Source organism: Pan troglodytes, chromosome 10 (assembly GCF_028858775.2).
Source record: "Pan troglodytes isolate AG18354 chromosome 10, NHGRI_mPanTro3-v2.0_pri, whole genome shotgun sequence".
NCBI classification, from domain to species: domain Eukaryota; kingdom Metazoa; phylum Chordata; class Mammalia; order Primates; family Hominidae; genus Pan; species Pan troglodytes.
The window spans coordinates 95,905,812-95,918,655 of NC_072408.2; the positions used below are offsets into that span (position 1 = coordinate 95,905,812).

General features: G+C 41.1%; 1 long non-coding RNA gene across 3 annotated transcripts in view; it reads right to left on the bottom strand.

Moving 5' to 3' along the window:
- Window positions 1–12,844, bottom strand: part of LOC746183 (uncharacterized) — a 118,407-nt gene that overhangs the window by 78,666 nt on the left and 26,897 nt on the right. For all 3 annotated transcript variants that reach the window (XR_673525.4, XR_010148097.1, XR_010148098.1), the window contains one exon: window positions 5,979–6,033. This is a non-coding gene — a long non-coding RNA (uncharacterized LOC746183). The remainder of the gene's footprint in view (window positions 1–5,978; window positions 6,034–12,844) is intronic.

Consider the following 12,844-nt stretch of genomic DNA (forward strand, 5'->3'; position numbering starts at 1 on the left):
TGCAATCAGGCTCAGAAGACTCCTAAATCAAATTTCTGCTAAGGATACACACTACTGAAAAATCTATTGCTCGTAGGAAAATTGTCAGTATGGCTTTAAGAGTTATTTTCATTTGGGATATATACAATCCTTAATCCGTGTGTCTTAAAAGAAATACATTTTCTACTCTACCCTATCAAGTCACAAGACATAAGGAATTCTGATCTTCAACACAGAGATCCCTTGTCCTTAGGCTAAAACAATTCCCTTGAGGTTATTGTTAGAATGAGAAGCCGTTCTGATGCCTCCTTGATGATCAAAATTACCTGAAGAATTTAGTAAAAATGATTTCTCCATCTCCAAACTCTCAGAGATTCTGATCCAGTAGGTCTGTGGTGGGGTCTAGGAATAAATATTTGTTAAAATCTGTTTATTAGCCACCAAAAAGGCAAATCAAAATCACAATGTGATATATCACACCCACGGAAATAGCTCTGATCAAACAGACAAGTTTTGATGAAGATGTGAAGAAATTTGAATTCTCATACACTGCCAATGGGAATGTAAAGTGGTATGGCAGCTTTGGAAAACAGTTGGGCAGTTGGGCAGTTGGGCAGTTAAACATAGAGTTCCCACTTGTCCCAGTAATTCCTCTCTTAGGTATTGATATGGTTTGGTGTCCCTACCCAAATCTCGTCTTGGATTGTAGTTCCCATAATCCCCATGTGTCACGGGAAGTACCCGGTGAGAGGTAATTGAATTATAGGGGCAGTTGCCCCCATGCTGCTGGTCTTATGATAGTGAATTCTTGTGAGATCAGATGGTTTTAAAGGGGCTATTTCTCCTTTGTTTGGCAGTTCTCTTCCTGCTGCCATGTGAAGAAGGACATGTTTGCTTCCCTTTCTGCCATGAGTGCAAGTTTCCCAAGGCCTCCCCAGCTGTGCTGAACTATGATTCAATTAAACCTCTTTCCTTTATAAATTACCCAGTCTTGGGTATGTTTTTATTAGCAATGTGAGGACTGACTAATACTGTAAATTTGTACCAGAGAGTGGGGTGTTGCTGTAAAGATACCCAAAAATGTGGAAGCAACTTTGGAACTGGGTAATAGGCAGAGGTTGAAACATTTTTGGAGGGCTCAGAAGAAGACAGGAAGATGTAGAAAAGTTTGGAACTTCCTAGAGACTTGTTGAATGGCTTTGACCAAAATGCTGATATGGACAATGAAGTCCAGGCTGAGGTGGTCTCAGATGGAGATGAGGAACTTGGAAACTGGAGTAAAGGCCACTCTTGCTATGCAAAGAGACTGGCAGCATTTTGCTCCTGCCCTAGAGATCTGTGGAACTTTGAACTTTATAGAGATGATTTAGGGTATCTGGCAGAAGAAATCTCTAAAGAACAAAGTGTCCAAGAAGAAGCAGAGGCCAGGTGTGGTGGCTCATGCCTGTAATCCCAGCACTTTGGCAGGTCAAGGAAGGTGGATCACCTGAAGTCAGGAGTTTGAGACTAGTCTGGCCAACATAGTGAAACCCCTTCTCTACTAAAAATACAAAAATTAGTCAGGCATGGTGGCATGCAACTGTAACCCCAGCTACTAGGGAAGCTGAGGCAGAATTGCTTGAACCTGGAAAGCAGAGGTTGCAGTGAGCTAAGATCGCACCACTGCATTCCAGCCTGGGTGACAGAGTGAGACTCTATCTCAAAACAAAAAAAGAAGCAGAGCATAAAAGTTTGGAAAATTTGCAGCCTGAGGGTGCAACAAAAAAGAAAACCCCATCTTCTGGGGAGAAATTCAAGCCAACTGCAGAAATTTGCAGAAGTAACTAAGTTACAAGGAGCCAAATGTTAATCAACAAGAGAATAGGGAAAATGTTTCCAGGGCATGTCAGAGACCTTCACAGTAGCCCCTCCCATCATAGGCCTGGAGGCCTAGGAGGGAAAAATGGTTTCATGGGCTGGGCCCAGGGCCTCCCTGCTCTGTATAGCCTCAGAACATGGTCCCCTGCATTCCAGCTGCTTCAGCTCCAGTTATGGGTAAAAAGGGCCAATGTACAGCTCAGACTTGGGCCTATGGGTGCACAGAAGTCAAGAATTGAGGTTTGGGAGCCTCTGCCTAGATTTTAGAGGTTGTATGAAAACTCCTGGATATCCAAGCAGAAGTTTGCTGCAGGGGCAGAGCCCTCATGGAGAATCTCTGCTATGTCAATGCAGAAGGGAAATGTGGAGTCAGAGCCCCCACACAGCATCCCCAATGGGGCACTGCCTAGTGGAACTCGGAGAAGAGGGCCACTGTCCTCCAGACCCAAAATGACAGATCCACCAACAGCTTACACTCTGTGCCTGGAAAGACAGCAGGTGCTCAATGCTAGCCCATGAAAGCCACCAGGAATGGGGGCTGTACCTTCCAAAGCCACAGGAGTGGAGCTGCTCCAGATCATGGAAGCCCATCTTTTGCATCACCATGCCTTGCATGTGAGACATGGAGTCAAAGGATATCATTTTGTAACTTTAAGGTTTAATGACTGCCCTATTGGATTTCAGACTTGCATGGGGCCTGTAGCTCCTTTGTTTTGGCCAATTTCTCCCATTTGCAAGAGGCATGTCTACCCAATGCCTGTACCCCCATTGTATCTAGGAAGTAACTAACTTGCTTTTGATTTTACAGGCTCGTAGGCAGAAGGGACTTGCCTTGTCTCAGATAAGACTTTGGGCTTGGACTTTTGAGTTAATGCTGGAATGAGTTTAAGATTTTGGGGGACTGTTGGAAGGGCATGTTTGTGTTTTGAATTGTGAGGACATGAGATTTGGGAGGGTCCAGGGGTGGAATAATATGGTTTGGTTGTGTCCCCGCCCAAATCTCATTTTGAATTGTAGTTCTCATAATCCTCATGTGTCATGGGAGGGATTCAGTGGGAGGTAATTGAATCACGGAGACAGTGAGCCCCATGCTGCTGTTATGACAGCGAGTTCTCATAGTAGTGAGTTCTCATGAAATGTGATGGTTTTTAAGGGGCTTTCCCCCCTTTTCTTGACACCTCTTCTTGCTGTGCCATGTGAAGAAGGACATGTTTGCTTCCCCTTCTGCCATGATTGCAAGTTTTTTGAGATTCCCCCAGCCATGCTGAACTGTAAGTCAATTAAGCCTCTTTCCTTTATAAATTACCCAGTCTCAGATATATCTTTATTAGCAGCCTGAGAATGAACTAATGCAGGTACATACACAAGAAAATTGAAAACATATATCCAGGATAAAGCTGGTATACAAATATACATAGTGGCATTATTAATAATAGCCAAAAAGTGGAAATAGCCCAAGGGTCCATCAACCAATGAATGGATAAATAAAATATGGTCTGTACATACAATGAAATAGTATTTACCTATGAAGGGGAACAAAGTGCTGATACATGTTTACAATATCTATAAACCCGGAAAACACTGTGCTAAGTGAAAAAAACCAGTCATAACACATATTGTATGATTTCACTTACATGAAATGGCCAGACTAGGCAAATCTGAAAGACAGAAAGTAGACTACTGGTTGCCTAAGCCTGGCAGGTGTTAGCGGGTGGGAAAGGTCAGAAAGAAGGAGAAAGTGTACTTCTAATGAGTAAAAGGTTTTGGGGGAAGGATGATTAAAATATTCTAAAATGCATCTTGGTGATGGTTGCACAACTCAATAAATGTACTAAAGCCATTGGTTGAATTGTACAATATAAATGAGTGAATTGTATGGCATATGAATTATATCACATTAAGCTGTTATTATTACCAAAAAAATCTACTCAGGTGATTGTGATGTGTATCAATTTAAAAACCACTGTTTTAAATTTTTTCTACTCAAAATGTAGCCCATACACCAGTAATAGTAGCATAATTTGGGATCTTGTTAGGAATGCACAATCTCAGTGTTGGGATGGAAGAGGTTCTGCATTTTAACAAGAACCCTGGGTGATCAGTGTGCACATTAAAATTTGAAAACCAATGCTGTGAGATACTATTTAGAACCCTCTCAGTATTTATCTGCCCAATCCCAAATAACCACACCAAAGACTCTGAACTCCTTAATTCCTATAAGCATGCCAACTAGCATCAACAGTTCATCCAACGGTAGGAAAATACACCAAAACAATCTTGGAGAAAGCTTCAAAGAGAAGACTTTCATAAATAAATCTCTTTAGTGTGTCATAGGAGTTTTAAGTAGTGTTGCTAGAATCTCACTGGAGAACATAAAAGTGTTCCTGATTTTAGTGAAGGGGAGAATAGGACCATGTTAACCCCATAGTCAATCAGCAGAGACAGAGAGCTATAGGTAGTTAGAATTGAGAGGAAGGTGGATGTTTGTGTAATCTGACATATAAGTTAAGTCTCTCATTTTTCACTTGCCTTTAGTTGTCTTAATGGACAATATGTGATTTTTTTTTTACAGTGTCACAAAAAAACTGTGATTTTTCTTTCACAATCACTGTCACTAATTTCCCATGTTTTATCATCCCATTTAAAGTACAGTTAGGGTACTTTAAAAAAATTTAATTCTTCATCACTGAGATGTGATATTGGTCCCTAGGGGCTATGTTTTCAAGTAGATAGGTACAATTCGTTCACTTGGCATTCCCACTAACAATACAGGGTCAGCTTACCTCAAATGCAAGCCATTGTACGGCCACATGAAATTTTTACAACCACAAAACATGGCAATAAGGGACCATTTTTACACTGTTACTTCTATGTACAGTGGCTGTGTTGTACAGAGGTTATTTAGACAAACAGTTGATCTCAGAAATGCCATTTATTTGTTGTATGAGTTTCTGCAAGCTATTTATGCAGTTTATGCCCCAGTGTACTCATCTCTAAATTGATATAATAGCTTCACAAATTTGTGGTCAGGAAGAAATGGCATAATGCACAAAAAGTACTTAATACACTTCTTAAGCACTCAATAATGTTAGCTATTATTATCACTGTCATCAAGATCCTAAAACTGGGATATCAGCAATGTTTGGCATCATATTTGCTTTTAAATTATTTTATAATCTGACTACAATTTAGTTTGGACAAGGGTAACATACTTACAGTAAAAATTAACAATCTATAAGGCTGAATGGATTCAGTTATAATGAGATAGGGCATCAGGTGAGATGTCTGAAAGCCTGAGTTAAAAACCTTTACCAGGAAAGAGAATAGCTGGTCCTGTCAGACAAGATATTTATCAATACAAGTGGTTGCTGTGGGTTTAACTCAGTGCCTTCAAAATTCATATGGTGAAGTCCTAACCTCATTCCAGTACCCAGTGACCTTGTTTGAAAATAGAATTTTTGCAGATTTAATTAGTCAGGTTAAGATGAGGTCATACTGAAGTCAGGTGGGTCCCTAATCCAATATGTGCTTAGGGGAAATTGGGATACAGACCCACACGCAAAGAGAATACCAAGTGACGATGAAGGTAGAAATCTGGGTGATGCTTCTACAAGCTAAGGAATGCCAAAGATTGCCAGCAAACCACCAGAAGCTGGGTGAGATGCATAGAACAGATTCTGTCTCACAGCCCTCAGAGGGTACCAACCCTGCTAAACCTTGATCTTGGAGTTTGAGCCTCAAGAACTGTGAGACAGTTAAGATTCTGTTGTTTATGCTACCCAATTTATAGTATTACGGCAATGCTAGTAAATGAATATGGTGCTATATGTGTGGCTTGGTAGTACATAAAGCAAGTCAATGGTTCTACATCTGTAGCATGGTTTCAAATCACCTGGAGGGTTTTTTTAAAAACATAGATAGCTGGCCCCCATCCCAGAGTTCTAATTCAGTACATCTGGGGTAGGGTTGGAAAATTTGTGTTTCTCATAAGTTCCTAGGTGGTGATGCTCAGGTTGCTATTCTGATGACATTTTGAAAACCTCTGGTATAGGTTTTTCAGACAAAGGAGAGAGATCTCAGGGGTTGACGAGTGGGGATTAAGAACCTGTCAGCAGCAGGAAAACACATGTCTGAAATCCTACCTTCTCAGAAAATCTCCAGGTCTCCCCATCTGAACTTCCTCTCCCCATGCCAACCCTATAACAAATTGAAAAAATTAGTTTATTTTTAATCAATGAGCAATATTGTTTTCAATCATATTAAGGGATCCAGCCATATCAAATCAGTCAGTATTGGGAACTGCTACTCCAGGTCCCTGAAAAAGAATTTCCTAACAAACTCTTAGGAACTGAAGTTTAAGACTTCAGGGTACATTAGAATTACCTAGGAGACCTAGGACTCACTCTAGACATATTAAAGCAGAATTTATAAGGGTGAAGTTAAGGCAACTAAATTTTAAACTGGCTCTTCAGATAACTTTGATGAACTTCAAAGCTTGAAAAGTATGTGTTTGCCTTAGACCTTCCTAAAATCCACCCAATTTTTTTCTCATATGTGTACAATAATCTTATCTTTGTACTGAGGTAGAGTTCTGAGGCAGTAAGGTATAATGATATGGATACAAATTTTGGACTTAGTGTGACATGGGTTCATGTCCTCCTCTGCCTATAAATAGCTGAATGGTTTTGGATAAGTTATGTAGGCTCTCTGAGTCTCAGTTTACTCACCTATCAAATGGGGAGAGCCATACTGTCTCTGAAACAAGTTGAAAGTTAGCACAAATATTCACACATGCTTTTCACAAAACAATAGATATTTATTAGAAATAAATGATATTATCTGCAATGCTACTGGGAATTGTGTCTATGATCATTACCTCTTAACATAGTATCAGTCAATAAGTAACAATGGAATCCCTTATTATATTTACCAAGTTTTACATACACAGCATATAGTAGGCACTTAATAAATATTTACTTAGATGAAATAATACCTTATAGCATAGGTATCAAGAATTCAGAATTTGGAGCCAGGTTCTCTGGGTTCAAATTATGGCTTTCCTATTTAATCTTTCTATGACTCAGTTTCCTCATTTATGACATAATAATAACAAACACTACAATCACAGAGATGCTGTGTGTATTCAATGAATTAGCATGTGTAATGTAATTAAAATGGTACCTGGTGTTACATAAGGACTTGCTTTATCAATATTAGTATTAAAATAGTAAGCATGTATGTGTTAAAGGTATGCCAATAAGAGACTGGCAGTGAGAAACAGGGAAAGCTTTTTAGGGAAGATTGAGTTTTGAGCTATTCTCATAAAGAGAAGTAAAATTCAACTATGTATTATCACATTCTGAAAATGTTCAAGGTCATTACAGTAACTACCCAGGGAAAGTGAGTAGGAAATTAAGCCCTCTAAAGAGTCTGATTACATACATAAACAACCACCACAACTTGTACCCTACAGCTGCGTGTTATAATAAATTAAAATAATGAGGATCAAGGGGCAAGAGAGGTGGAGACAAGGTTGCATTTTTTAGGCAGATAACCACCATGTTTTCACTATTCATTTGGGTATGAGCTGGGTCTAGGTGATATGATACATGAATATTCCCAAATTTCCTTAATATCCAGATTTCTCCAACCACAGTAGAGTTGTGTTTAAGACTATATCCATTACACCATGGTTTGGGGAGTATTACAAGTTCCCCCAAATATTGGTGCCTATCTGGAATCTCTTGAATTAAAAAAGAAAATGTATGGGAAACACATACCCGGCACAAGAAGAATATTCAATGGAAGTTAACAGACTCTGAAGAAAACCAAACAACATGTAAAACTTGTATATTAAGAACAAGCAATATAACATAAATAAAAGAATGCAGGATGTTAAAGAAAGGAGTAGGGAAGGAAGTAGAAAGGTGGTTCTTGGCCTATGTCATGCATTTTCCAGCTTTGCTTAAAGCGCCCTCTACAGGGAACATACGTTTTTGGAGGAATCCCAGATTTTGTTCAATTAGTGCGTTTTATCCAGGAGTTCCATGGTTCTGGTAGAGACTGCACAGAAATCATGGAAGACATGAATTATGAACCTCAGCTGAGTAAATGAACAATTTCATGGAAGAGATGTGTGGCCTTCACTTTTCTACCCAGCTGCAAACGGGAGTTCTATTGAACCCAACTTACAAAGATGTGTAAAAAAACTCTGTAGCCCAACTAACCTGGGTTTGGTTTCAGATTGTCATTTACTATATGTGATCTCATGCAACTTAACTTTTCAAAATCTCCATCTCCCTGTCACTTAAATGGGAATAATAATATTAGCTACCTCAAGGGGTGTTCATTCACTCAACAAATACTTTTCTGAGTGTTCACTTTGTGCAGGGTAATATTCAAGATCCTAGGACTACAATTCTACACAAAATAGACAAAATCTCTGCCCTTGTGGAATTTATATTCCAGTTTCACACATGTGGCCAAGGCAGAGCAGCTTGCAAGGTGGCCTGGACCTGTTGCAATACCTTCTTTTGTTCTGGGCATCACTCAAAACTAGCCACTTTTTGGGTCGCCGTGATGGCGTAGCACCATCAAATGAGATATATACCATCTCCAAAATCCAAAGTGTTTAATATCTTTTTAGGATGTGGGAGTGACCAGATGCAACAACTTATCCTTTACCTTAGAAGAGATATCTTGGCGTGTCTCACACAATTAGAAGCACAGAAATTTCAATTCAATGGAAGACCCCCGGAATTTTGTGGGATTTATTTTCCACCTTCTGGCAGGCAAATGTCTTAGCAATATGGCTAGAGTAATTGTTACTTCATGCTCACCAGGTCGAATCAGCATAATAGTGACGTCCCATGGAAGGGATTTAGATTGCATTTTTGGGTTAGGGTGGGTATTTAATGTTAGGTGTGCTTAATACAGTTCTACGTCAGAGGTGATCCTCAACAAATGTTACTTATTGTTCTGCTCAGAATCCCTCCTGTACATCAGGATCTGACCCAAGCCCAGCAGAGGTGGAGGAAAGCTGCATATGGAATCCTTTCTATACAAATTGCTCTGGGTTTTCCTTTCCCTATTTACCATCAGAATGTTGCTCACAAAGACGTGAATGAACATTTAAAGCTAGACCCCAATAAATATTTCTCAAATTAAAGCACCATTTAATTGCATCTCAGCAATGCTCCCTTGTGAGCACCCATTAGGCATAATGAATAATTCATAGACTTCCTAGGGTGCATTCTGCTCGTCTGAAGTACAAGAAGAAATAACGAAATAATGAGGCGATTGCTTTTCAGCGCCCTCCAACTCCACTCCACCCCTGCCACTTTGCAATGTGTGGGACGTACCTGCCTGGCTGGGCAAGAAAGGCTGCAGGACAAGCAGGTTGGGGAAAGTGCATGTCATCCTGACCAGGTTAAGCTTGAGCCTGGACCCATCCCCCAACCCCCACGTTTTCCTAGCATAGGAAGACTATCTGGAGGCCTCTGCCCTCCCCTGACACTTGGCAGCCGCTGCTTCCTGGGCTTCGCAGTGCAGCTGGCTCTCCAGGCACTGGGTAAAACAGAAGTCAGGCTGGGGGTGGCGGGGACTTTCCTAAAGGAATCGCGTGCAAAGGGCTGACAGCATGTCATCCACAGGCTGCAGCAAGTGCCCAAACCCAGAAATCCGACAGCCACAGTGGCAGCCAGAAGGCTCTTTTCTCACAGTGGAACCTCAGGGGGTGGGGGGACGGGAAATGATAAAAGAATTTTCTTTTTTAATTTTTGCGATTTTTCATCCATCTCAATGCATCAGCTGTTTGGCAGCAGCACAAGTCAGAGACATATGTCCATCGGATTTATTCCTTTTTCACTGCTTCCATTGAAGGCCAAGAAATTCTTCCACTGTGACTTCCTCCCCCATTCCAGAAAGGAAGTCCTTAGAACTTTTGCCTGTAGGACCCCAAATGTCACAAGCCCTTAGAACAGTGGTCCCCAACCTTTTTAGCACCAGGGACAGGTTTCATGGAAGACAATTTTTCCACTACCGTGGGGAGGGGGGTATGCTCCACCTCAGATCATCAGGCATTAGTTAGACTCTCATAAGGAGGACAACCTAGATCCCTCACATGCACAGTTCACAATAGGGTTCGCGCTCCTATGAGAATCTAATGCCGCTACTGATCTGACAGGAGGCGGAGCTCAGGGCAGCAGCCTGGGAGTTGGGGATCCCTGCCTTAGAACTTGCCTATAGGACCCCAGATGGAGAATAGGCCATGGATTGTGCCTCTTCACCCCAGACCCTTCCTGCCCCTTCATATTTAATCCATTATAATAGCTATCATTTATACAAGGGCAACTATATGTCTGCAAGAATGATTTCACCTAATACCCATGAGATCCATACTGTTATTATTGCCATTTTACAGATCAGAATGCTGAAGCTTATGTAGGTGAGCTTGTCTAAGGCCGCATAGCTAGAAAGCAATGAGGCTGGGATCACAAACCGGGAAATCTGAATCCAGAACCAGAAATCTCAAATTCCCATGTTCTCCCCACCTCACCCCTGTTTTGACTGATATCATCTCTTTTCAATTTGTTTCTTTTTCAATTTCAACCCCAGTTTGTGATTTGACCTAGGCGAATGACAAGCTCTGTATCTTTGTTTGCTATTTAGTAATAAGAATAAAGAATGCATGGGAATCTGTAAGCTTAGTTCTTTCACCCTTTTGAGTTTTCCTTGTTTTTTGAAATTTTTCTTGGAGCTGTATGAAATACGATAGCACAAAAAAACAGTATGGTCTAGATTGTCAAGAAACTCAGCAATATCATATGCAAAAACCAGTGCATCCAGGTACTAGACTGGAAGCCTCTGGACTTGAAGTCAGAATGCCTGGATTGTAGTAAGTACTGCCTCTGCTCCCTGCTGTGTGGACGTACCCAGGTAAATCGTTTACCTTGCTGAGCTTAGTTTCCTTATCAATAAAGTGAAGAAAGATGTAATATCTACCTAGCCAGTATCATTGTGAAGATTAAATAGAGTAAGTTGTGCGAGATGCTGTTTGCTATTTGGCCTTCTCTTCTGCCACCTTTATAGTCAGTGCTATGTAACCAAGGGAAGGCAAGGCAGTGGGCGAAGAGAACAAGAAAGATAAAGTTGCTGCTAAGAAAAAAAGCATAATAGCTCTCGGGAGAACCTACTATTTCTCCCTTCCTCTGGGAATCTCCTGGGAAGCCCCCACTATTCCCAGGACCAGCACCAGCCACTCCCAGCTGGCCCTTCCCCCATTCTCAGCTCTCCAGAAGGGCCCTGCTTCAGGATAAGGTCACATTCCAGTTACCCCCGTTTCAAAAGTCAGCTCTAAATCATAAACTATCTTCCTCATTTCCTTGACATAGGCAGCCTACCAAATGAGCAAGAGAAAATGCCCACCATCAGTTCATTGGTGACATAAAAAGAGTAAAAATACGTGCTCCCTGACTGGGCAGAAAAAGCTAGTTTGTGGGGTTCTCATGTGTTCCCCTTTCCACCCTAAATCATAATCAGAAATGGAGGCAAACAATGAAATTAAACCTTCATGGGTTGGTTTGTTGCAGGTAGGTTGAACAAAGAAAAGAAAAAAACAAAAGATACTTAAAACTTCTGGAAATGATTATAGCCGAAGAGGATAGATGGCTTTCTCTCAGTTTATCTCTGGGGAACATCTTTGACCTTTGTTTCTTCATTGCCCTCCTTATTCCCCGCAGAAGAGTCATTACGTTGTCCTGAAAATCAATACCGGGTAGGCAGCAGTCTTTACCCTTCCATCCCGCGGCATTCACAACTTGCGTGGCAACCCCTCAGATGCATGTCTCCCCTCTTCCCGCCTCCATTGCTCTTATCCTTCTCTCTCTATTTCATTTTTCTTGCTATTGCTAATCTCTCCCATGTTATGATGACACTGTTTCTGGCTTGTCTCAAATAAGAAGACATTTCAAGACTTTGTCACATCCTCCACGCCTACATAGGGCTTTCCCAGGTCCTTTTTTGTTGTTGGATATGGATATCTTTTTAAATGGAGGAAGGAAGGAAAAGAAGAAGACAGGCAAATTTGTGGCATTAAACACAAACTGAAGCAGGACAGGGCAGGGCAGGCATGTGGGAGAAAAAGCCTAAGGCCACCTGTTTGGAATAGATTAGTGAGGTTTAAACAAAAACATCCCCAAGCCTCCACTCAACCTCCAGGAAAATGGTACATTTTCCGATTGCTTACTCCCACGCTTCATTCTGTGAAGGGGAAATAAAGAGAGGATGACTTGAGAGCAGATGGGGGCAAGGCTATCTCAGAGGAAGATCGGGGCTCATGGGGTGGTCCACAGTTTTTTACACAGTTGGAGAGTAGGACAGGAAGCAGCAGCTGCAGCAGCCTGCCTCCGCTGAAAAACTGCCTGATGACCCAGAACTAAAGATTTCATTTTATGGGGTGGTGCCCGACCTTCCTGAGACAGGACATTCATCTACTTTTTCAGGATAGTACCCATGCCATACTGATGGTACTCTTGAGCCGAAAAGGCAACATAAAGAAGCTGACCAAAAACGATTGTAAATTGGCAAATGCAGTTGTATAAAACACATCTTATATAAATATATTTACATGAAAAATAAATCACTTTATTACAAAATAATACAATTAAGGATGTCCTAGAAAAATCTGGAACATTTATATGTTGTATCCATACCTGTAATCACTTCTGCTCCCTTCAGGCATGTGCCTGTGCACACACACACACACACACACACACACACATACACAAGCACATATTTAAACTGTCTGGCTATGTGATTTTCTTAAAATTGCTTATCCTGATAATTGATATATTCCAATCATGTCCTCCTGGAGAAAACTATAATCCCTAAGAAGGTCCTTATTAATGAACTTGTAATGCCTGGCTGATGGGGAAGATGGCCACAGTAGGTTATGGTTATGCTGACATTTAGACAGATTGGCTTGGCCTTCAAATCTCATGGTATTGGA